The sequence below is a fragment of the Oncorhynchus kisutch genome, linkage group LG4, assembly GCF_002021735.2.
Source record: "Oncorhynchus kisutch isolate 150728-3 linkage group LG4, Okis_V2, whole genome shotgun sequence".
In the NCBI taxonomy this organism is placed as follows: Eukaryota; Metazoa; Chordata; class Actinopteri; order Salmoniformes; family Salmonidae; genus Oncorhynchus; species Oncorhynchus kisutch.
The window spans coordinates 77,986,405-78,013,204 of NC_034177.2; the positions used below are offsets into that span (position 1 = coordinate 77,986,405).

Sequence of the window (26,800 nt, forward strand, 5' to 3'; positions counted from 1 at the left end):
ATCTTCAGGATGTTGTTATCATAAATCTTCAATAACGTTCCAACTGGAGAATTCCATTGTCTGTAGAAATACCATGGAACGCAGGTCGCTATCATGTGAAATGCGCGTGACCAGGACCTGGCTCTCTGCCAGACCACTGACTCAAACAGCTCCCATCCGGCTCCACATCACAGTAGAAGCCTCATTCAAGTTTCTAAAGACGGTTGACATCTAATGGAAGCCTTAGTAAGTGCAACATAACCAATATCCCACTGTATATTCAATAGGGGCTGGGTTGAAAATCGACCAACCTCAGATTTCCCACTTCCTGTTTGGATTTCTTCTCAGGTTTTTGCCTGCCATATGAGTTCTGTTATACTCACAGACATCATTCAAACAGTTTTAAAAACGTCAGAGTGTTTTCTATCCAATACTAATAATAATATGCATATATTAGCATCTGGGACTGAGGAGCAGGCCGTTTACTCTGGCCACCTTTCATCCAAGCTACTCGATACTGCCCCTGCAGCCATGAATGAACACACAACCATGTCTCACAACCTCCCCCTGTCAGGAAGCTCTCACATTAACACCCTGATTCATATCAAGAGATGGCATGATGACTAATTGTTAGTTAGGGTTTTGAAGGTTTTTCTTTGATAAGATTAATGTTTCAGTTTGTTTGACAAAGACATTTGAAACACTTTGTTGTATTGAAAAGCGGTATACAAATAAAGTTATTATTATTATTATTTTAATATGCCTCTAGCGTATTTGTTGACCAATGGGAAGTATCTCAGAACACTGCGCTTTTGTCATTTTGAGTTATTTTTGTTGTAGTGACTCATCTTACCTGTCAGTCTACTCTTCTCACTTGTGATTGGCTGGGCTATTTCCATGCAGGTACAGTGCTTTCAGAAAGTATTCAGACCCCTTGACTTTTTCCACATTTATAACCTTAATCTAAAATTGATTAAATAATTTTTGCACCTCATGAATCTACACACAATACCCCATAATGACAAACCAAAAACAGTTTAAAAAACAACAACATTTTGACTAATTTCTTAAAAAATAAAAATGATAATCACATTTTCATAAGTTTTCAGACCCTTTACTCAGTACTTTGTTTTACTGAAATTATAATAGAATGAGAAAGAGGAAAGATATATGTACTTACTGTAAGCTTGACTAATTAAAACAGTTCTAGGCAGTGGTTTCAACACAGGGTAAACACACTTGATCCAGATATTTGGCCATAGAGTCTGAGGGTAAAACCTCTCTGGTGGGTATTATATTATCGTGACTCAAGCACCTTTGGCAGCAATTACAGCCCTGAGTCTTCTTGGGTGTGACGCTACAAGCTCAGCACACCTATATTTGGGGAGTTTCTCTCATTCTTCTCTGCAGATCCTCTCAAGCTCCATCAGGTTGGATGGGGAGCGTTGCTGCACAACTATTTTAGGGTCTTTCCAGAGATGTTCGATCGGGTTCAAGTCCAGGCTCTGGCTGGGCCACTCAAGGACATTCAGAGACATGTCCGGAAGCCACTCCTGCGTTGTCTTGGCTGTGTGCTTAGGGTCATTGTCCTGTTGGAAGGTGAAACTTCACCCCAGTCTGAGGTCGTGAGCGCTCTGAAGCAGATTTTCATTAAGGATTTATCTGTAGTTTTCTCCATTAATCTTTGCCTCGATCCTGACTAGTCTCAGTCCCCACAGCATGATGCTGCCACCACCACCTTTTGGCAAACTCCAAGCGGGCTGTCAAGTGCCTTTTTCCGAGGAGTAGCTTCCGTCTGGCCAGTCTACCAAAAAGGCCTAATTGGTGGAGTGCTGCAGAGATAGTTGTCCTTCTGGAAGGTTCTCCCATCTCAACAGAGGAACTCTGGAGCTCTGTCAGAGTGACCATCGGGTTCTTGGTCACCTCAATTGCTCAGTTCGGCTGGGTGGCCAGTTCTAGGAAGAGTCTTGGTGTTTCCAATCTTCTTCTATTTAAGAATGGTGGAGGCCAGTGTGTTCTTTGGGACATTCAATGCTGCAGAAATGTTTTGGTACCCTTCCCCAAGTCTGTGTCTTGACACAATCTTGTCTCTGAGCTCTACGGACAATTTCTTTGACCTCATGGCTTGGTTTTTGCTCTGAGATCCACTGTCAACTGTGGGACCTTATATAAACAGGTGTGTGCCTTTCCAAATGATGTCCAATCAATTGAATTTACCACAGGTGGACTCCAAATCAAATCAAAATCAAATCAAATGTATTTATATAGCCCTTCGTACATCTGCTGATATCTCAAAGTGCTGTACAGAAACCCAGCCTAAAACCCCAAACAGCAAGCAATGCAGGTGTAGAAGCACGGTGGGTAGGAAAAACTCCCTAGAAAGGCCAAAACCTAGGAAGAAACCTAGAGAGGAACCAGGCTATGTGGGGTGGCCAGTCCTCTTCTGGCTGTGCCGGGTGGAGATTATAACAGAATATGGCGAAGATGTTCAAATGTTCATAAATGACCAGCATGGTCCAATAATAATAATAAGGCAGAACAGTTGAAACTGGAGCAGCAGCACGGCCAGGTGGACTGGGGACAGCAAGGAGTCATCATGTCAGGTAGTCCTGAGGCATGGTCCTAGGGCTCAGGTCCTCCAAGAGAGAGAAATAAAGAGAGAAAGAGAGAATTAGAGAGAGCACACTTAAATGCACACAGGACATCGAATAGGACAGGAGAAGTACTCCAGATATAACAAACTGACCCTAGCCCCCCGACACATAAACTACTGCAGCATAAATACTGGAGTCTGAGACAGGAGGGGTCAGGAGACACTGTGGCCCCATCCGAGGACACCCCCGGACAGGGCCAAACAGGAAGGATATAACCCCACCCACTTTGCCAAAGCACAGCCCACACACCACTAGAGGGATATCTTCAACCACCAACTTACCATCCTGAGACAAGGCTGAGTATAGCCCACAAAGATCTCCGCCACGGCACAACCCAAGGGGGGGGGGGGCGCCAACCCAGACAGGATGATCACATCAGTGACTCAACCCACTCAGGTGACGCACCCCCCCCAGGGACGGTATGAGAGAGCCCCAGTAAGCCAGTGACTCAGCCCCTGTAATAGGGTTAGAGACAGAGAATCCCAGTGGAAAGAGGGGAACCGGCCAGGCAGAGACAGCAAGGGCGGTTCGTTGCTCCAGAGCCTTTCCGTTCACCTTCCCACTCCTGGGCCAGACTACAATCATATGACCCACTGAAGAGATGAGTCTTCAGTAAAGGCTTAAAGGTTGAGACCGAGTTTGCGTCTCTGACATGGGTAGGCAGACCGTTCCATAAAAATGGAGCTCTATAGGAGAAAGCCCTGCCTCCAGCTGTTTTCTTAGAAATTCTAGGGACAATTAGGAGGCCTGCGTCTTGTGACCGTAGCGTACGTGTAGGTATGTACGGCAGGACCAAATCAGAGAGATAGGTAGGAGCAAGCCCATGCAATGCTTTGTAGGTTAGCATTAAAACCTAGAAATCAGCCCTTGCTTTGACAGGAAGCCAGTGTAGGGAGGCTAGCACTGGAGTAATATGATCAAATTTTTTGGTTCTAGTCAGGATTCTAGCAGCCGTATTTAGCACTAACTGAAGTTTATTTAGTGCTTTATCCGGGTAGCAAGAAAGTAGAGCATTGCAGTAGTCTAACCTAGAAGTGACAAAAGCATGGATTAATTTTTCTGCATCATTTTTGGACAGAAAGTTTCTGATTTTTGCAATGTTACATATATGGAAAAAAGCTCCAATCAATTTGTAGAAACATCTCAAAGAATGCTCAATGGAAACAGGATGAGCTCAATTTTGAGTCTCATAGCAAAGGGTCTGAATAAAAAAAAAAACTGTTTTCGATTTGTCATCATGGGGTATTGTGTGTAGTTTGCTGAGGATTTCTTTATTTTTTAATACATTTTAGAATAAGGCTGTAATGTAACAAAATGTGGAAAAAGCCAAGGGGTCTGAATACTTTCCAAAGTATATAATCAGAGTGCGGTAGTTAGTTTCTGTAGATGAGCTCAGGGATGAAAGTCTCCAAACTCATATCGCTGCATGATGCTCTTAGACAGTGTTATTTCTTATAATTTCAAACATATTTATGACGTGAAGCAGGCCTTATGTAATATTTAATTTTGTCAACTTCGTTGAAACTGTAAACAATAAAAAATCATAGTTCAAGTATTTCCTAACACAAGATGTGTTACATGAGCTTATTTTGTTACATGAATCTGCATTTCCCTCTGTGAGTACACAATCAAAATGACTGCGGCCTGAACAGGAAAGAGTCCTCCCATGAGTCAACAGGTCCTGTCACTGAAACTAGTTGACAGAGGTTGCGTGCCTCCTCTCAGCAACACAGAGCTTCTCCTTTTAACCAGAGAGAACATGTAACTAACCCTTCATATGCATTTTGAAGAATATTAGACTGTACTACTAATAATTATTTAATTAGACATGTTCCATTTGATTGTAGTGCAAATGCTCCTGTGGGTGGTGTTATAAGTGGACAGCAATCCATGCAAACAGCATTGTCATACTGGTAGCCATTTAAAGTTCAAGTACCGTATACCAGGGTATTTCGAAATACTGATGGTATGATATCCTATATCTGCTTTTAACTAACTAAATTAAGTGTAACTATAAGAAATCTAAGATGTGTCAAATAAATTATATCCAGTTCAGGGATCTAGCTTTGCATTTGGTTTTTTAACTAGCTAGCTAAGTGGCTAGATGTCAAGATCAAGTTTATTGGTTACAACAGAGACATGCAATCCCCTCCTGGATCAAGATCCCTGTTGCCTGAATTGTTTTGTGCGTCAAATTCTGTTGTTGTTGAAATAGCGCCCCTTGTGTGCACTTCTAGTAGTACCGTTTACCACGGCGTGGTACAGAAACAGTATGAAAGTATGAAAAACTGAATACCGCCCAACCCTAGTTCCAGTGGTTACAAACCACTGACTGTCTTTTTCAGCTGAGGATTACAGTACCCTGCTTATTTTTTTTATCTAATGAGAGAGAATATACTTCTCTTTTTCTTTTCTTTTTTCCAAATGACTCCAGCCTTGAATCTGACTATCACAACCCCAGTCCTGACAACCCAACCCAGCTCACAGTCACATCCCTGTGACATGACTAGACCATCTTCAGATGTAGGATCTTAATTTGAGCCAGTTTGCTACAGCAGGAAAATAATCCTTCAGCAACAGGAAATTATGTGGATTATAATGAATAGACGTTTTTGTAGGGTTTGATACGTTTTTCGTAAGGGAAAATCAAGCCTGAGATTTCAAAGTGGAAATGACAAACTTCAGATGCCCTTTTAAACCTCGAATATGCTACAGAAAAAATCTGCATTTCAGGAAAGATGTCCTGCACCAGGGTGATCAAATTAAGATCCTACATCTGTAACAGTTTATCCAAACAAGGGAACCACCACCAGAGTTCTGATCAGGTTGAACTCCCCAGACACCCATGAGACTATATGCTCCTGACACTCAGCATGGTTCAAATCTGCTTTTTAATCCGAGTTTGGTCCCAAGTTCAATGATAAAGCCTGTGTAATATACCTCACTGGCAAAGCACTTGTTTTCAAGCATTAGTAATCAGTGGACAGCATCTGTTAACACCCAGAGTTCTAATGGTGAATTTATGATGAGTCATCAGTTGTGGGGAAGAGGCCACCGCTGAATTCACTGCTATGTAGTTGTCCTAGGCAAGCAGGAAACAAACAGTTTTGAACAGACTCATATTATCACATTGGGTATAAAGTGTTTATTGCAGGGATATAAGCTGGGTTCGAAGAAGGATCATCATTTTATTGGTGCGGTGCTGAGAATAAAGTAGTTGTCCAACAGTTCTGTTAGTATCTCCCCTTTCTTTCACTTCCTGCCAGTTACACCTTCAATTCTAATTTTGTCTCACACAAAAAAAAAGTGATGCTCCTTTAAGAGAAGCCTTCTTGAAATGTGGTAGAAAGGGGATGTTTTTGGGAGAGATGTCAGGGTAATTGACTGGTGTAAGTGTTAGGGGCTGTGTCAGTGTTAGGGGGGTGTTGGAGGGGCACATGGGTGAAGGGGAGGTGTTGAAGTGACACTGAATTATGTACAAGAGGTCAATAGTGGGTTGTAGTGAGTCTAAACAAGCCAGAGATTGAATGTAGCCTAAATTCTATAACAGAATAGTTGCAGGTTTCTACACAGTAGGAAGCCTGTTGATTGGGGTTGGGGGACTGTGTCATTAGGTTATGATAATGGAAGGCAGGTAGCCTAGAAGTTAAGAGATTTGGGCCAGTAACAGAAAGGTTGCTGGTTCAAATCCCTGACTAGGTTAAAAAATCTATTGATGTGCCCTTGAGCAAGGCACTTGTTCGAAATTTGCTGAGGATAAGAGCTTCTGCTAAATGACTAAAATGAGTTGAATGAAGGATCCGTGTGCTGACTTTAAGTAGCAGGCTATACAGTACAGACGTTTCACTAAGACACTGCATTATAGCTGAACAGCAGCTGGCTCAGATTGCAACAAGGCTGTGTTTATATTACACTGGACAGAGCAGTAAACCGGGTGGGGGGAGTGAGCTACTGACTGCTCAACATGTCTGGGCGTATCCTTGTCTGTACATTGTAGAGCCAGAACCCTGAGGCCCTACTGAGCACCCTCACGAGAGCCAGACAGAAACTGTTCAGACGCTCACTCTATCTGCCTGTAACTGTAGCCAGTTCGGACATGAAGGAACAAAAGGCAGACAGCCATCTTGGAGTGATGACCTCACCACAGATCATTATATGAGTGGAGGTGTGGTTGGATTGTGTTTGTGTGTGTGTGTGTGTGTGGGGGGGGGGTGAGGTGATGTGTGTCCTATCATTGGGGTATAGTCAGTCTTTCAGTCAGGAATATAGTGACGAATTTAACAGATACAAACATGCTCTAACAGGCACACGCAGTACATACATGCTCACATAAATAAGTACTAAATGAGTTAGTGTCATCTTAGTGCTATTACTCCCAATTGCAACTGTGTACCTTAACAGTAGTGGCCCTGAGTGAGCCTAACAACAGGAGAGGAGCTAGTAGCACAGCTTGTGTCTCTGGTTACCATGAGTCACTCCAGCCTTTGTGTGGCGGCTTTCAGTGGCGTGTAAACAGATATTCATCCGACGTGCATCACGTGTGCCCTGGCTCCTGCAGGTCTGTGTTGCTCTAGACACATTCTCCACTCTGTTGACCTTGACACGCTGCTGTCGACAAGCATTGGACATAATAACCCCTCTCTTTTATTACATGTAATATAGTTTATTGATTTATAAAAATAAAAAAAGATCAATTAATATAGCTAAGAAAGCAGTTAACTGATAAGAGCTGGTGATTTGGTGGGTGTCCATTGCAAGGAGCGGGAGAAATAGGAATTATAAACCAAGCTGGACCGAAAGCTCAGAGACATACAGTACATAACTATGGAAGTAACACAACTTCCTGTATTTTTCGCTGAGTCACCAGAGTTGTTAAAGGGAACACAGACAGATGTAACAAGGTCATGTAAAAAGACAACAGTGTTATGTCAGAGATACATTGTCTTGACAAATAGCATTTTCTTCATGACCACAATATATAATGAGTTACAAAATATAGTAATACATTCTATTGAATCCCCTATTATAACATAACACTATATAGAATCTAATACCAGATCCACTAAACATGAGAAACAGTGGTTTAAAAAGCTGTATAGGAGCATCCCAATTGAATCCAAATTAACAAGACCTGAATAAGACAACCGCACAGCGCTTTAGTGGGCTTGTTCCTCACTCTCTGTGACGTTATGTGTGGAGCCAGGTGCATCCTGGGTATGTTCTGTCTAAAACCTCACACAGATTGATGAATATTCTGACCTGACTGACCCATGCCACCCCAAATCCTACATAATAATGTCGTATTGCCTTACCCAATAAACCAGTTTTGATTGAATTCAGGACTTTGGTCATAAACAATGAAATATGTTATGACACAGATGAGCCGTAAAACACTCCTAATCAGAATGAACTTGGGCTGTAAAACCTCAGTAATACCTGATGATAGCTGTAATTGTTTTGTATATGGCTGTCTTCAGCATCATATCACAGACAAACTGTAGAGGATAACTTCTCATTCTACTACAGCAGTGTATGTTCCAACCTCACCCCCTGGGGAACCCCTGTCCATGACCTCAACTACGGCTGTCTGAACCTGTCAGAATCACGTTCAACACCCTTTTTAAATCACCCTGAAACAGACTAACCCTGTTCAGAAGCATGCCCCCAGATACCCCCCTTACCTTCATGACCCTAAACACACCCCATTGTGCAGCTCGGGACACAAAATGACAGTGTCTTCATTGGAAGCTAGTGTTTATTTTGGGTGATCTGAGTGGAAATGGACTCACTAATCATTCTGCATTTGAGAACTGAGCTCAAAGTCAAGAGCGTTTCCCTGTCAACTATAGAAGAGTTTAGCATTGAGACACTATTTATGAGAAACATTTATAATTATCCATATATAACAAAAAACTTAAGTCAGAAAACATCCTCAGTATAAAATCATTTATTGTTGTTATGTTAGAGGTACAGAACCATTTTGAGACATCAAGGAGTCAACTTCAACAAATCAACCTCAACAAACCAGGAATTAAAACTGCAACTAGGAAAAACCAGCAGCATGAACCCAGCTTACTGTGAACTCCTGCGTCCAGCGATTTCCCTCCGTCTCTTGACTAGTCATTAGAAGGTAGTCTCCTAGTATTTCAGCCTCAGGCCTTTTAAAGCCAATAGTCTGCAGAAACAGCTTTAGAGCCATCTAACAGATCCATGTCATCACTTGGGAGCTATGAGGTGCTTTATCCCAAAACGTCCATCCTGCTTTAACAGTAGAGTAATGGGTTGCCTGGTGTTCTAGAGGGAGGAAATGGAAACGGAATATGGCTATTGACAGGGCCCCCAGAGTGAGAGGACGAGGTGAGGAGAGCCACATAGCAGGCTCACACAGGAAATCCCAAACCACACTAACAGAGACATACAGTACATCATATTACAGTCAACTCCAATTTTATTTGTCACATACTTTGTAAGCAACATGTGTAGACTATCATGGAAACACTTACAGGCCCTTCCCAAAAATGCAGAGGGGAAAAAACAAGGAATAATAGAAAAATTATAACACGAGGAATGAGTAATGAAAACTCGGCTATATACGCAGGGTACCAGTACTGAGTCCATGTGCAGGGGTATGAGGTAATTGAGGTATGTATGTACATATAGGCAGGGATAAAGTGACTAGACAACAGGATAGATAATTAACAGTAGCAGCAGCATATGTGATGAGTCAAAGGAGCTAGTGCAAAAAGGGTCAATACAGACAGTGCAGGCAGTTATTGGTTAACTATTTAACTAACTATTTAGCAGTCGTATGTCTTGGGGGTAAAAGCTGTTCAGGGTCCTGTTGGTTCCAGACTTGGTGCATCAGTACACCAGAGAGGACAGTAAAGGTAGGGAATGTGTTTAAAAAGCTATATTTGATTGCAATGCTATGGTGGTCCTCTGAGTGGATCGTTTCAATCAAATATTTCTCTGAACCAAAATGCCTTTGTCAATTAATGATATAACATCCTTATAGATAGAGATTCATTTGCAGCTTCAAAACATGAAAAGTCAAATGTACATAGAGTAAATTTAGTATAGTTCAAACTAAATCATTGGGTTACCACCTGCCAAGGTACACTATGAGAAATATAGTGTGATCTAACTGTGAAGTCTCTGTCTAAGCGTCCTCACATTTCAAACGGTAGTTCATCTCACCTCGGTCTCATGACACATCCGTCTCATCCAACGAAATCTAAAGTGGAACAGAGAAAGAGGGCTAATAAATAGATAGACACATTGTATCCAGGGGCAGATAAATAATGTAAACAGACAAACAAACCTTTGCTCTCATTATCCTATACAAAAGCTTTATGATGTCCGTTTCAATGTGATTTGTTATTTTTGATGTGTAACATGTTTTGATCGCGCTTCAATCGAGGCGTTACTTCAACACACCAGTCTTGCCAAAATATTTCATTACAATTTCCCATTCTCCACTTAAATTGCCATTACCAAACAATAATATTTAGATAAATAAATCATGCCTTACATTTAGCAGGATTAGATTATAACAAATATTATTTGCATCACACCATAGTAAACTAAAATGCAAGTTTAAGTGTGTATTGTTATGATCCTCTGTTTCTAACCTCTGTTTCTAACCTCTGTTTCTCATCTCTGTTTTTGGATGGATTTTCCTTGCTCATAAACCACAGGGTGTTATTTCTTACCCCCAAGCAACCTAGTCTCACTCACCAAGCTCTTATTAGCTATTGACAGAAAGTTGTCTGAAAACCCACATCCTCAGTCAAGTATTTTTTTGTGATCCAAAGAAATAAGCAACAAGATTGAACAAGACAAACATTTCACACCCACCCCCATTCCCACAGGACTTCCCTAACCCATAGTTAGATTAGTGGTTCACAATAACATTCTTACACAATAAGTCCTCAGTCAAGTATTGTAAACATGTGTAAACAGAGAATTGAGCAAAAAACGCAGATTAAACGCAAAGCTCAACCTTAAAGCTCAACCTTAAAGCTCAACCTTAAAGCTCAACCTTAAAGCTCAACCTTAAAGCTCAACCTTAAAGCTCAACCTTAAAGCTCAACCTTAAAGCTCAACCTTAAAGTATCGACATTTGCTTGGATCTTAATAAAACGTCTTATTCATCTTTTCAAAATATTTAATGGTATTGCTGATCAGGATAATAACTCCTTTCCATGACAATTAGGTCTGTGTTTTGATGTAATGTCAGCTTTCTTCTCACTGTATGGGAAAATGTTTAACATCCGAAAAATCAAAACATGGATTTCCATCCCAAAGAGAATCTTCTGTTGGTTTAAAATGTACTTTGACTTTGTTTGACACACTGGTCAGAGGAGGAGCTGTGATTGGGTGCTCTCGTTGTACCTGGACTGTGAGGGTCGACCGTGACTAATCAGAGGTTGTTTGAAGGAAGGCCCTGTATATGAGGATGACATTTGAGAAGACTATTCACTGTGCCACAAAACACACTACTCAAAGTAGTAAAATATATTTACACCTCCAGACATTTTTGGTTCGTTTCACAGTCATAGATTAGACAGAATAGTTCTAATTTAGTAGAGTGAGGACTAGTCAGTGAGTGGGAGAGTATTTAAATCATGTTCATGAAACCATATTTTCAGTGGTCTGCTCTAGATTGAAGCTTATTTAGTCATGGAATAGGCTTATCTACAGTATGTCCGTGAAACATTCCCTTCAAGACAGAGGAAAATACATACAAAGTGTTGCTGTCCTGTGTTCATTGCAAAGCCTCCAGAAAGATGCTGCAGGACACAACAAAAATGTCCAACATAGACCGACTTAAAATGGCTGCCCCAAAGTTAAAATTGCAGCATTACTTAGTGTCTGTCATAGACAGAGAGCAGTCCCATTCACTGCCACGTCACCCCAGCCGACGACGACAGGCTCTCCTATGCAAGACACATTTCTCAGGTCACCTGAAAACATCGCAGGCGGACATTATGATTAAAGAGGCCTTAAAAAGTCTCAGAAAATAAAAAATAAAAATGAAATTAAAAACCGTCAATTTACAACAATTTACAACACGCACTGCAACAATTAGAACAAAGACGATTTGAGTTTTGAAGGTGTTTTCAGTTAGCTGTTTATCATCCTGCCATGGAAAGAGGGCTTTGTATACTTTAAAATGGATGTCAGAGACATTTTTCACAAGGGCAGTCATTCTTCATGACCACATTCCTAAGGGCAGAGAAAGTGTTGTGAATGATTTATTATGCAGTCTATAACAAAAAGACTGAATAGTGTCTTGGGAGCTTTGTCTTTCTGCTTGATACAGTGCATCTCATCATTTAGCAGGTTACAGGCCTACTGTTAACACTGCTGTATTAACTGGTTCAAGATCAGGGGCGACGACAGGATTGTCTTCATTAAATTAAGTCATTACAACGGCTGGCTTTCATAGAAAACAGACATGACAATCTACTTGAGTAAAACATCATTTACCTGAAAATCAACAACGGATTACAAAAATGTATTATGTTTAAAATATGAATAACCTTAATAGAAATAAGTACTTTGCCACACGATTGATCCAATTTATTGACACCCCGCCCAGACCAGAGAGACACTCTCCCAGACCTGCGGGACCAAATTTGACCCCAAAGCTACTGTGGGATATGCGTCAACAGCAACATTGGGAAAATCCTCAATGTACTGAGCAAATGTACTGAGCAAATGAGCAAATGTACTGAGCAAATGTCAAATTGGCTTTTTACCAAATTATTGTACGACAGACCACGTATTCACCCTATACAACCTAATTGACAAACAAACAAACTAAAACAAAACAATGGCAAAGTCTTCTCATGCTTTTTGATTTCAAAAAGCCTATGCCTCAATTTGGCATGAGGGTCTGCTATACAAATTGATGGAAAGTGGTACTGGGGGAAAAACATACAACATTGTAGAATCCATGTACACAAACAACAAGTGTGCGGTTAAAATAGGCAAAACACACACATGTCTTCCCACAGGGCCATGGGGTGAGACCAGGATGCAGCTTAAGCCCCACCCTCTTCAACATATAGATCAACGAATTGGTGAGGGCACTAGAAAAGTCTGCAGCACCCGGCCTCACCCTACTAGAATCTGAAGTCAAATATCTACTGTTTGCTGATGATATGGTGGTGCTGTCCCCAACCAAGGAGGGCCTACAGCAGCACTTAAATCTTCTGCACAGATTCTGCAAGAGCTGGGCCCTGACAGTAAATCTCAGTAAGACCAAAATAATGGTGTTCCAAAAAAGGTCCAGTTCCCAGGACCACAAATACAAATTCCATCTAGACACCATTGCCCCAGAGCACACAAAAAAACGATACATACCTTGGCCTAAACATCAGCGCCACAGGTAACCTCCACAAAGCCGTGAACGATCTGAGAGACAAGGCAAGAAGGGCATTCTATGCCATCAAAAGGAATATAAAATTTGACATACCAATTAGGATCTGGCTAAAAATACTTGAATCAGTTATAGAACCCATTGCCCTTTATGGTTGTGAGGTCTGGGGTCCTCTCACCAACCAAGAATTCACAAAATGGGACAAACACCAAATTGAGACTCTGCATGCAGAATTCTGCAAAAATACAATCCGTGTACAATGAAAAACACCAAATAATGCATGCAGAGCAGAATTAGGCCAATTCCCGTTAATTATCAAAATCCAGAAAAGAGACATTAAATTCTACAACCACTGAAAAGGAAGCGATTCCCAAACCTTCCATAACAAAGCCATCACCTACAGAGAGATTAACCTGGAGAAGAGTCCCCTAAGCAAGCTGGTCCTGGAGCTCGGTTAACAAACACAAACACACCCCACAGAGCCACAGGACAGCAACACAATTAGACTCAAGCAAATCATGAGAAAACAAAAAGATAATTACTTGATACGTTGGATAGAATTAACACAAAAAAAAACAGAGCAAACTAGAATGCTATTTGGCCCTAAACAGGGAGTACACAGTGGCAGAATACCTGTCCACTGTGACTGACCCAAACTTAAGAAAAGCTTTGACTATGTACAGACTCAGTGAGCATAGCCTTGCTATTGAGAAAGGCCACCGTAGGCAGACCTGGCTCTCAAGCGAACACAGGCTATGTGCACACTGCCCACAAAATGAGGTGAAAACTGAACTGCACTTCCTAACCTCCTGCCCAATCAATGTATGACCATATTAGAGACACATATTTACTCAGCTTACACAGATCTACAAAGAATTTGAAAACAAACCCGATTTTGATAAACTCAATTACTGGGTGAAATACCACAGTGTGCCATCACAGCAGCAAGATTTGTGACCTGTTGCCACAAGAAAAGGTCAACCAGTGAAGAACAAACACCATTGTAAATACAACCCATAATTATGCTTATTTATTTTCCCTTTTGTACTTTAACCATTAGTACATCGTTACAACACTGTATATTTACATAATATAACATCTGTAATGTCTTTATGCTTTCTGAACTTCTGTGAGTGTAATGTTTACTGTTCATTTTTATTGTTTATTTCACTTTTGTATATTATCTACTTCACTTGTTTTGGCAATGTTTACATATGTATCCCATGTTAATAAAGCCCCTTGAATTGAATTGAATTGAATTGAATTGAATTGAATTGAATTGAATTGAGAGAGAGAGAGAGAGAGAGAGAGAGAGAGAGAGAGAGAGAGAGATTTTGAAGTGATTCACTCATCTTTTGAGTCTCTATCCAATGAAGAGAAAACCGCCCACAACAATAAAAGCAAACCACACTCTGATCAGATGACTTCTACACACCTCAACTCTCTCTCTTCATCACAATGGATAAACAGACAGTGTTTTCATCTAAAGCACCATCACAACAACAAAGTGTGCATGAGTTCAATTGTTCTGAGAATTACCAGCTAAGCTACTAGAAAAGATGCACCACAAAGAAAGATCTGCATGCACTTCCACACGCTTCTCATAATATACCCTGAAAAACAACCACTCTAACAGTGTTTTACTGCCTGAAATGGACATATGACATTTCCCCCTTTGACTTTTTTCACAGACCTCTTTCTGCCCAATGACAATTTTATGGCTTTGAATGCACAGCATAGTGACTGGGAACTGTTGTGACCCTGTTCCCAGAACAGAACTACAGACAGAACAAATACTCTATATCAAGGTCACTGTCCCATCTTTGTAGCGTATGTGTTCTCTCGGTCTTGCATCACAGACAGATGTGGTGAATGAGACAAGGCATAGTAGCACAGCATTGACATCAGCACCCAGGCTTAGAGATCATGGCAGCCAGCGCTTTGTCCACTCTGTCATGGATAAACAGCTATTGATCATCCATGGCTACTTAATGGATGAGCTCCACTTTAGTGAATTAATCTCAAATAAAAAGAGGGGAAGAACCCAGGCGTGCATCCATCCATTATGTGGTTGGGATGGTTTGTGGGGTGATTAGTAAACATCTCCTGTACAGTACATTGTCTGAACGTCTCCTACGTGTGGCTGGCCAACTGAGAATGGCTTTGCGGGTGCAAGCAGGAGGTTGACTAAATGAGCAGGCATTTATCACACGCTGGGAAGGTCAAGAGATGTGATCTGATCGTTTCTCTTTGAGGTTTCAGGTCTTTGTTCATCATCAACAGGTATAGTTCATTCATACGCATGAGAGAGTGACTGTTCCGCCACTTCTCTCCTCTTCTCCTCCTTTCTTTCTCCCACACATGTTGTAAACAGACACTAAAAGGAGAGGACGGAAACTACAATTAGCCCCATGTCTGTGTTTACCGATCACAAAGTGCTATTGGAGTTAGTCAGACACAGAGACAGTTGGCTGATAATCAATATCTTTGTGGAGCTGAATTTAAGGTGTGAATTACATGGCTAAGGCAGTCTGGGAGTATTTTGTTAAATGTTATTTATCCTTTATTAAACTAGGCAATAACCTTATTCTTATTTACAATAACGGCCTACCAAAAGGAAAAAGGCCTCCTGCGGGGACGGGGGTTGGGATTAAAAATAAAAATCTAGGACAAAAGAGACACCACAAGGCTACATAAAGAGAGACCTAAGACAACAACATAGCATAGCAGCAACACATGACAACACAGCATGGTAGCAAAACCACATGACAACAACATGGTAGCAACACAACATGGCAGCAGCACAATATGGTAGCAGCACAAAACACGGTACAAACATTATTGGGCACAGACAACAGCACAAAGGCAAGAAGGTAGAAACAAGGTAGAGTATGTCAGTTGGGTGTGTGTCAGAGAAAAACCATTGCATGGGTAAGAATAAAATAGATGCCAGAATGAGGATAAAGTAGTGACAGAGATCTTTTTACTTAACAATTCAGGTAGACAGTCATCTAAGTATATGTATATGTGTATACACACAGACTATGAGCACGCACACATTTAATTCTGTTCAACTGACAAAGAAAAAAATATATGCTGAAGGTCCCTGGGTAGTGGTCAGATTCTATTAACAGTCACAATGTCTCATTTTTAGATTGATAGTATACTCCAAGAGTGAACAAGGAGGAAAAACAACAAATGAAACCAAGAAAATGTTTGAATAAGCTATATGCCTAAGCCATTTAAAAATAGCACATTCAATGGTAAACAAAACAGCTTCAAACAGGAAGTGAGAGGCTAATATCTGCATGCTGGTTCAGAAAAGCTATAGAACATGTCCAAATCTTGTAATGTTTCTACTTTAAACTTTCCTTTTCTTTTTAACAAAGCATATAACAAATCCTAAAATATACACACATTGATGAACCATGCCCTGTGTGTTGAGATACAGGTGTACATAGGGCATATTACACCAGGCCCATGTTTTACAAGGATTTCTAATATGAGACGTGGATGTCATATCTCCATCAAAACTATAGAAAACAGATACAAATGGCCAGTGTCCATTTGAAGAAAAACACATTCCCACACACAGGACAACATACAGGACAGCACAGCATCAAGCATAATCAAGAGGTTATATGTATGCAAATAGCAAAGATTTCTGTTTTGAATTGCAAAATGTTACAGTTGGCTACCAAATGCTAAGTGGATAAAGGACTTTAAGAGCAATACTCACACAGAAATAACCACACACTGACTAGTAGAAACCTGCGGAGCTAAAGAGGCATGCACAGGTGAAACAAGTTACAGGTCTCTCAGCTTTGAAACAAACACAGTGGAAATATCTGTCACTCACTCACATTATACGGTACACCAAACTGACAGCCATCACAACAATCAATACTGTATACACTTCATTAACGATAACCAAAAATAACACTTACAAGTAATCTGTAATGTGCCTTCTTTATGGTCATGAAAGCAGGTAGTCCAGATTCTAAAACTAAGTACTTCCAACTAATACAGAAGATATTCAACTATGCACAATTAAATTATACTATGGAGTCGTCTAAATATTATTGGAAACCAACAAAGTACCAAATATTACACTTAATCACGCTGTACCAGTGTGAAACAGGAAATAAACTTCATAAACGTTATCAAACTTAAATACTGGCTAAAGCAGGCAAAAATGTATTGGAAATGTACAACTATCGTCTTAAACTAATTTGAGGTATACTTTAGATTACCATGCATTCTTTAGTAAAACAATCATTTCCATCAGTAATACATGTCTCTGGGGACAAAGAAATAGAGCCTAAAAATATATTGCACTTGTTTTTTTGATAGGCATTTGTTGTTGCTGAAAAGGTTAAAGATTCTGGAAACTGAGTGGGAAACAGAGTGGGTTGTGAAAGAACATTTCATGAGGCAGATTTCCCCGAAGCATACAATATGTAATATTATCAACCCATCCATCATAGTTTCAGAATGACTTCTAGATTTATTTATATAAAAACAAGTCTATAACAAATAGGTTAGAATATTAATGAGCTACCCACAGTTTATTACACAATTACATGTCTTAATTTATGCAGATTTTGTTCACTTTTGACATATTAATAAACACTCAGAAAAGTTGAGGCCTAACAAGAACTTTGAGGCCTTTAACAAAAATAACAAATACTTACATTTTTTTATAGAATGGAATTGGTTGTGATTCATAAAAAATGATACATTTAAAGACAAGCAATGATTTATGTCAACAATTTTCACTGGGTTTGTTAAGTGTGAACTTGTTTCCAAATCGAATAAACAACTCTTGCAGTAAACAGATCATTTGACCCATTTCTGTATTCAACAGAAAACATGACAGTGCTTGTAAAAAAAACGAAACATAGGGTTTACTGTGCATTTTTACTATCACAATTAGTCAGATGACACAGGAGAGGTTTTGAGAGCATTTCTTTGATGCGTTCCGTGGTTAAACAGAGGATTTCTGAGCCGTGGGCAACACTTGCCGAGTCTTTTCCCCCCTTTCTATTTGTCACAGACAGAGAACGATAGAGATATTAAGCTAGAGAAAAGACAGGACCGCTGAACTATACAACACTTGCAGTTTAAAAACGGGAATTTAGAGTTGTTTAAACAAACTTAATCAGAATTACTGTCCCATATAGAACTCCCTCAGAAGAGTCAAGACAAAGACAACAAAAGGAGGGAAATGTTCTGCAGTGTTCTGAAAACAGCACCACCCATAAAGCATGACATTACCATAGTCTGTAAAATGATCAAAAGGTAAATAGATTCAAGTTAAATGTAGGTGTCTTCAAACTGGTTTCTATCTAAAAGCGCTCTTAGAGAGAAGGTTGATATTGGGCACTGGAGATAAAGGTCAATCAGTCCTACGTAATAACGAACCCCAACGATCAATAATGAAACTCACACGAATAAAAAAATAATCTGAGTAGATTTACCACAGAGAACGTTTCACAAGGTCAACTATAGCCTCCATGGTGACACATAACGTTAACAAAAGCCAGCTCCTTCCTCCATCTGAAAGCTGAAACCTCATCAGATTCTGACTTTTACCTAAAAGGGATATTTGACTGAAATATATATATATATATATTAAGGACTGAAGTCCATGAGAAATTAACATATTATGCTATGTATTGCTTGTTTATAAAGACTCAAATGATAACACAAATTTAAACAGTGATACATACAACCTTAGATTATGTTCTATGACTTGTACTAAGCTCACAAAGGCATTTATATGTGCCTTTAAAATTGAGTATTTTCTTTACACAAAAATCAGAACATTCTGGCCATTAGTAAATGAATGTTAGATTTTCTGAACACTGTAGAGTAATAGACTCCACATCACATGGACTGAGGTACGGTATGTTCCTCATGTGCAGCAGACATTTTGTCCCTGCGTGAAAACTGTTTAGAGTCTGCAGGCCTCACACAGTCTAGCTAGGAGCAACCCAAATGTCATTCAGCACACACAACCACAGGTGGGAGTGTTGACACACACACACACACACACACACACACACACACACACACACACACACACACGCACGCACGGACACATGCACACGGACATATTATAGACCCCCTCTTTGTAATTCCATTAAATCCCCCCAGTATAAGCAACAAAAGGTTGAATAGTCTACAGTAGATAATTGAAAGTATAGTACATCATTTCTACAGGTGAATCTCTATAGGGGACATTCATTTATTTGTTATCATCTACTGTATTCTCTTGTTGTTAGTGGTAGACTAAACATCACAATTTACATGTTCTGACACACTGGATCACCTATTGGACTCAGAAAAATATGTAAAGCAACTTTTCAGAAATGAACAAAGAAGATACCATGTGGTAGTTCCAAGAATGTGCATTTTACTGTTACATTAACAAGATAACCAACTTCCAGGTAAACAAATTACGCCTGAAAACAAAACTGAGAAAGGCTTGTGGTTTTCTCAAAAAGCTCACCCTTATTATTCAGACTGAGATATTTTGTGGAGGATTTGGTACTTCTGGGTGACATTTCAACATCCTATGTGTTTGGTTGGTGCCATCTGTGCATTCAAAACAAGCCCACGCGCACCTCGACTCACTGCTCAGTGCTCAAATCTCCCCTCTTTTGTGTGAGCTGTACACATTCTCTCACACTAACACAAGGTCATATATGGTTATGACTCAGTTATTGTTGCTTCATTCACATAGTCCTGTACTATTGTCAAATTGATAGTCATCATATTCCATGTTTACAACAGTATTATGATGTGGTACATACCTGTATATACACACTGCAGACTGCCTAACTCTGAAACCTGTTAGCGCAGTGGAAGTCCAGCTATAGGGTGTCATAAACCAATCATCTCTGAAAAGGTCTGCGTGGATTATATCTGGACTGTCTAGACAGCTCTGAACTTGTCTATTTGTCCTTTAAACCTGAAGTGCATGAACTGTAATATGTATGTTTCTATTACACTGTGCTAGAGAATTATAATTACCATCAGCATGCAAATTCATAGGGCTGATTTCTTCGCCATGTGACATTTAACGTTTGACTTGACTAACATCACCTTGAAAAGTCAGGGGTCACATTCATGCCTGTCCTCAATTCTCTCTTTAAATGCCATGTGCTCCAGTGAATACGCTCCAACTAAAATTAACTTCAGACACACCAATTAGAAAGGTCAAAACTGACATAAAAACATTTTATCAACCTAGGTCGGTGTTTCCCAACTCCAGTCCATGAGTACCCCCCGACAGCAACTTTTTTTTGTTGTTGCCCCGGACATATCCCAACTCCAGTCCATGAGTACCCCCGACAGCAACTTTTTTGTTGTTGTTGCCCGGGACATATCCCAACTCCAGTCCATGAGTACCCCCCGACAGCAACTTTTTTGTTGCCCCGGACATATCCCAACTCCAGTCCATGAGTACCCCCGACAGCAACTTTTTGTTGTTGTTGCCCCGGACATATCTCAGCTGATGCAAACGATTGAATGTTTGATGATTTGTTGAGAAGTTGAATCAGGTGTGCTTGACCAGGGCTACTGTTGGGACTAATTGAGGACTGGAGTTGGGAAACATTGATTTAGGTAGATTTATTTTGCAAATGTCAACATTGACCTTTCTAATTAGTGTGTCTGTTCATTTTAGCTGGAGTGTATTCATTGCCCTCGGTGATGGTAAGGTTTGGAACAAGTTATTGTATTGCAGTTATATTACCTTTGTCTGTGTGGATAAAACCCTGACTTTATCTCAGTATGTCTTTAATTAAAACAAATATTCAGTTCTGAAGAACATGAATGACTCACTATTAAGTCTCTTGGTTACTTGTATAATGACTTTGTTGTGTTGCCTGATGGCCATACCACTCTGCATACAGGTTTTGTTATGGTGAACATCAGGGGTCTGTCATGATAACATCTCACATTTCTATGACACGGTCTTAAATACCGGACACTTGTTCAATTTCCTTTTTCAGAGGTGAACAATTGCACAGTCAGACAGCTATGAAATAGTTACATTGTGGAAGTCCACTGAAGTTTCGCTCTGCCTCAGCTTGGTATATTGTGCAATACCGTTTCAGAAGTAGGGTTTCATAGACGCAATCTGCTTCAATCACCAAGTTATGTCACCCTCTTATTTTCACTTGATGTCACAATTTATCAGTCAGATACCCAAGGACAATATTACAATGTGAGTCTTCTCTAAAAAAAAAACAGACATTAAGGGTGATAAGATTACTTTAAGTTACACACACTTTACCTCAATTTTGTCAACAAAAAATATGTATTTTGCTCCTTTGCACAAAAAACCTACTGAAACTCTAGCTATGTCGTGTGCATCTTCATGATGTTTGACATAGTTATTATAGAAAGCTACATAAAAGTGACCGTGATAACACGTTTAGATTATAACACCACATAGACAAATAAATGATGTGAGGTACACATCATAAATAGATGGATCATATTATGCTATCTTATATTATTTCGACCTGAATTTCCCGAAGTGCTCAGTGCCTCTGAGGTTATGTTTCACAATGTTGCCTTTGTCATGAAGACAGATTTCCATAAAGAGATTTCAATGAAGTAGTCTTTTAGCTATTCTAAAGCTCTGCTTTCTTTTACTTAGATCCATCAGCCTCTCTACACTGCAGCTTGTTCTGACAAGCAATGCCCAAACAATCAGTACAGACATGACACATGTCAACCAGTACAGACATGACACATGTCAATCAGCACATACATGACACATGTCAATCAGTATATACATGACACATGTCAATCAGTACAGACATTATACATGTCAATCGGTACAGACAGGACACCTGTCAACCGGTACAGACATGGCACATGTCAACCGGTACAGACAGGACACATGTCAACCAGTACAGACAGGACACATGTCAATCAGTACAGACAGGACACGTGTCAACCAGTACAGACATGACACATGTCAATCAGTATATACATGACACATGTCAATCAGTACAGACATAACACATGTCAAAACACTGCTGTCAGGTACTGGATGATGGTCAGAGCTTGATACGAGCTCACACACACACACAAAAACAAACTTGTTGCCCAACAAAGAGAGGCACGATGCCTAATCAAGGATGCAACTATTCAATGCAAAAAGGTTCCCTTATAAAAATAGCAAATCCTATACTTACTACAAATTACAAAATCCAGACTGAAATCATCTGTGTATATTTACCCATAGTGTTTTGTTCTTGCAGAAGGGAACCATTTAGCTTGGTTGGAGATAGAGAGAGTGTGGCATAAAATCAGAAGGTATTGCTTGATTTATACAGCAGTACGTCCTATCATGCGGAAACAGCTCTTAAATGTTATGACTTTTTTTTCCCAGTGACTGAAAGTGAAAAAGACAAAGGATGAGCATCATGAATTGCCATAACCACAGACTGTGGAGGTGGTTGAGTCAGAAAGGGACAGTCACAACTTTCCAATAGGCTTCTAGCGACGTAGGCTACAACTCTCCAGAACACTAGCGACCAATATCAAACTTTTTTACTGAAGGGAACAAGTGACACTTGTGACTTTTAAAACAAATCTTCATCCCCAATTATAATGGTAGAAATGACAATGGTAGCTTTATATGTATTTCTTGTATCAGTGATTACAGATGTGAGAGAACATGTCATTGACTTTTCCCAAATCAAGCCTGGTTAGCACAGCAACAAAATGTGAAGCCATGTTTGTCCTGTCTTGCTTTTTAAATGAACCCTTGTCTATTATACACATGGTCGAAAGCCGTGATAAATCCGACCGTATACCACGGGTATGACACAACTTAGTTGTTTACTGGTCTAATTACATTGGTAATCAGTTTATAATAGCAATAAGGCACTTGAGGGGTTTGTGGTATAATATAATGAAGCAATAAGGCCTGAGGAGGTGTAGTATATGGCCAATATACCACGGCTAAGGGCTGTATCCAGGCAGTCCACGTTGCGTCGTGTGGAAGAACAGCCCTTAGCCGTGGTATATTGGCCATATACCACACCTCCTCGGGCCTTATTGCTTCATTAAAACCCTGGTATTTCAGTATGCTTTGAGGGAAATCATTTGTACTTCTAAATCAATATTTCATAATCATGATGATCATCTATTTGAAATTTGATTCATATTCACCAGTAAAATATGTATTCATGTTTCAAAAACAAATATATCATAGGTTTTATATTGACCTCAAATAGGCTACCACTCCAAAGCCCCAAATAGTCATCTCTAAATCCAGACAAAATGAAATGTCAGTGAAGGTTTTTTCTTATCACCTCCGTATCAAACAGGAAGCCTCAGCACAGGCCGTGACATTTGATCGATTTGTTTGTTCAGGAAGCGGTATTAATAAACAAACTCATAGTTTGGGCGTCTGTGTCAACACCTGCACCACTGCTGTTATGGATGCAAATCATTCAAATCAAAAAGATACAACAGTTATTTTCTGAGTTGATATATAAGCAGGACGGTATGAATAGATTATTTGCAAATAGCCTAATATTAAGGTAAACTTTTTACCAACGTAAAAAAGCAACATCATTTCATAAGCAATAACTATGCCATGCATAGTTTTCTTTTATAAATGTTGTACTAAATTATTACATTTTTTACTGACTACAATAGCCTTTGGTTCACTCAGCTTACTGAGCATTTTTCTCAAAAACAAAAATGCACACAATTCCAAAGATACCATCATTTAAATTCAAGAGGATTTGAACCCAGATCCTAAACAACAGAGATAAAGATAGATGTCTGACATTTTGAACAATTCATATTTTTTTGTTGTTTAATATTCACTTGTAAAATTATTTACAATTAGGCTTACATTACTAAGCAAGAAATGTGAATAGCTTAGTTGAATGAGATCCATCAATAATTTCCAAATCTATTCGGAATTTCAAAACGCATATAAGATGCAGTGTACTCCATGACATCACACTAACCAAATTAAATAGACAGCCACAATTATAGAACATTTGTATGAGAACGTAATATGATTTCTATCCTATCTACCATTCTTATTGTTATCGCACATATCCTGAAAATCATGTAAGCTAAATATTTTGAAGATGATGACTTGGATCTCATTTTCACGGTGACACTACATTTCTACGGAAGGGATGTTGGCATTTCACTGAGTGAGGAAAAGTACGTTATTTTTCATTTTGACAAAATCACAATACAGATAGCGTAACATATTACCATAAAATGTGCATAATTCTGTTAAAGGAAAGACCTATTTGAATGTGGCTATTTGGGCATAAAAAACATACAGCAAAGGAGAAAGTAGACTCTAGAGCACCAGACATTACAGGGTAATAATGTACACACAGTACCAGTACAAAGGTTGGACACACCTACTCATTCAAGGGTTTTCCTTTATTTGTACTATTTTCTACATTGTAGAATAATAGTTAAGACATCACCACTATGAAATAACACATGTGGAATCATGTATCAATCATGTATCATGTATCATTCCTCAAAGTAACCACTCTTTGCCTTGATGACAGCTTTGCACACTACTGGCATTCTCTCAACCAGCTTCGTGAGGTAGTCAATGAACAGGTGTGCCTTCTTAAAAGTACATTTGTGGAACTTCTTTCCTTCTTCATGTGTTTGAGCCAATCAGTTGTGTTGTGACAAGGTAGGGGTGGGTATACAGAAGATGGCCCTATTTGGTAAAAGACCAAGTTCATATTATGGCAAGAACAGCTCAAATAAGCAAAGAGAAACGACATGAAGGTCAGTCAATGTGGAAAATGTCAAGAACTTTTTCTTCAGGTGCAGTTGCAAAAGCAATCACGCTAACTGGACCGCTACAGGAAAGGAAGACCCAGAGTTACCTCTGCTGCAGAAGATAACTTCATTAGAGTTATATGCCTCAGAAATTGCAACCCAAATAAATGCTTCAAAGAGTTCAAGTAACAGACACATCTCAACATCAACTGTTCAGAGGAGACTGTGTGAATTAGGCCTTCATGGTCGAATTGCTGCAAAGAAACCACCACTAAAGGACACCAATAAGAAGAGACTTTGCTGGGCCAAGAAACACGAGCAATGGACATTAGACCGGTGGAAATCTGTCCTTTGGTCTGATGAGATGTTTGGTTCCAACCACTGTGTCTTTGTGAGACGCAGAGTAGGTGAACGGATGATCTCTGCATGTGTTGGACCGCAGAGTGAAGGAAAAGCAGCCAACGAGTGCTCACAATATGTGTGAACTCCTTCAAGACTGTTTGAAAAGCATTCCAGGTGAAGCTGGTTGAAAGAATGCCAAGAGTGTGCAAAGCAGTCATTAAGGCAAAAGGTGGCTATTTTGAAGAATCTCAAATATAAAATATATTTTGGTTACTACATGATTCCATATGTGTTGTTTCATAGTTATGATGTCTTCACTATTATTCTGCAATGTAGAAAAAAGTAAAAAATAAAGAAAAACCCTGGAATAGGTAGATGTGTCCTAACTTTGAACTGATACTGTACATATAGCGATTGTATAATTCACAATGCGGATGAACAGCGGCTGAGTAAACTGTGTTATAGGCCCACTAATTTACTGCATTATAACTTGATATAGGCCTATTCTAGTGTGATACTGTACATACAGACCTATATAAACATTAGGCATATATGAAATAGGATATTTTACTCTGATATCATTGCATTCTAGGACCATGTTGAAATGAGAAAAACTAAAAGTAGAATGAGGTGTTACAAAATGTCCAATCGCTCTTTTCATTGGCAAAAACTCGTTGAGCTAGGATACATTCCTGGGACTTTACCGCCATCTACTGGCTATAACCTGTCAACCAGTTCTAGAACGACAAGACACCCGTCAGTTCAGAGTAGCTACAATTTTGTCATGATTGTTTACAAAGTAAGAGACTTCAATACATTATACCATCGGATGTAACAGGTTAAAGCTGTAGGCAACTGCAGTAGGCCTATAGGCCATGATGCTATGCCATGTCATTATAGTTGGGGCGGCAGGTAGCCTAGTGGTTAGAGCGTTGGGCCAGTAATTGAAAGGTTGCTGGATCGAATCTCTGAGCTGACAAGGTAAAAATATGTCATTCTAAACAGGGCAGTTAACCCACTGGTAGGCCATCATTATAAATAACAATTTGATCTTAACTGACTTACCTAGTTATAAAAAAGTTATACTGAGGAGCTATGAAATATAACCACACTTTCAGGTACTGTTACTGCCAATGATATGACTAGAGATGATGATGCTTCTCAACCGTGACTCAATAAGTAGTCAGCAGAAATGTAACTACACTGAACAAAAATCTAAATGCAACATACAACAATCTCAAAGATTTTACTTAGTTACATATAAGGAAATCAGTCAATTGAAATAAACATCCCCCTAATCTATGGATTTCACATGACTGGGCAGGGGCGCAGCCAATCAGAAGGAGTTTTTCTCCACAAAAGGGCATTGTTACAGACAGAAATACTCCTCAGCAAACCCCACCCCCCTCCTCCTCCCCCCACCTCAGACGATCCCACGGGTGAAGAAGCCAGATGAGGAGGTCCTGGACTGGCATGGTTACATGTGGTCTGCGGTTGTGAATCCGGGTTGAACGTACTGCCAAATTATCTAAAACGATATTGGAGGCGTCTTATGGTAGATGAACATTACATTCTCTGACAACAGCTCTGGTGGACATTCCTCCAGTCAGCATGCCAAAAGCACACTCCC

At 39.7% G+C, this 26,800-nt stretch overlaps 1 long non-coding RNA gene across 1 annotated transcript in view; it reads right to left on the reverse strand.

Annotated features, from left to right (window-relative positions):
* Positions 1–8,564: 8,564 nt before the first annotated feature.
* Positions 8,565–26,800, reverse strand: part of LOC116374028 (uncharacterized) — a 34,187-nt gene continuing 15,951 nt past the window's right edge. Inside the window, exon 2 of the long non-coding RNA XR_004209852.1 lies at positions 8,565–9,867. This is a non-coding gene — a long non-coding RNA (uncharacterized LOC116374028). The remainder of the gene's footprint in view (positions 9,868–26,800) is intronic.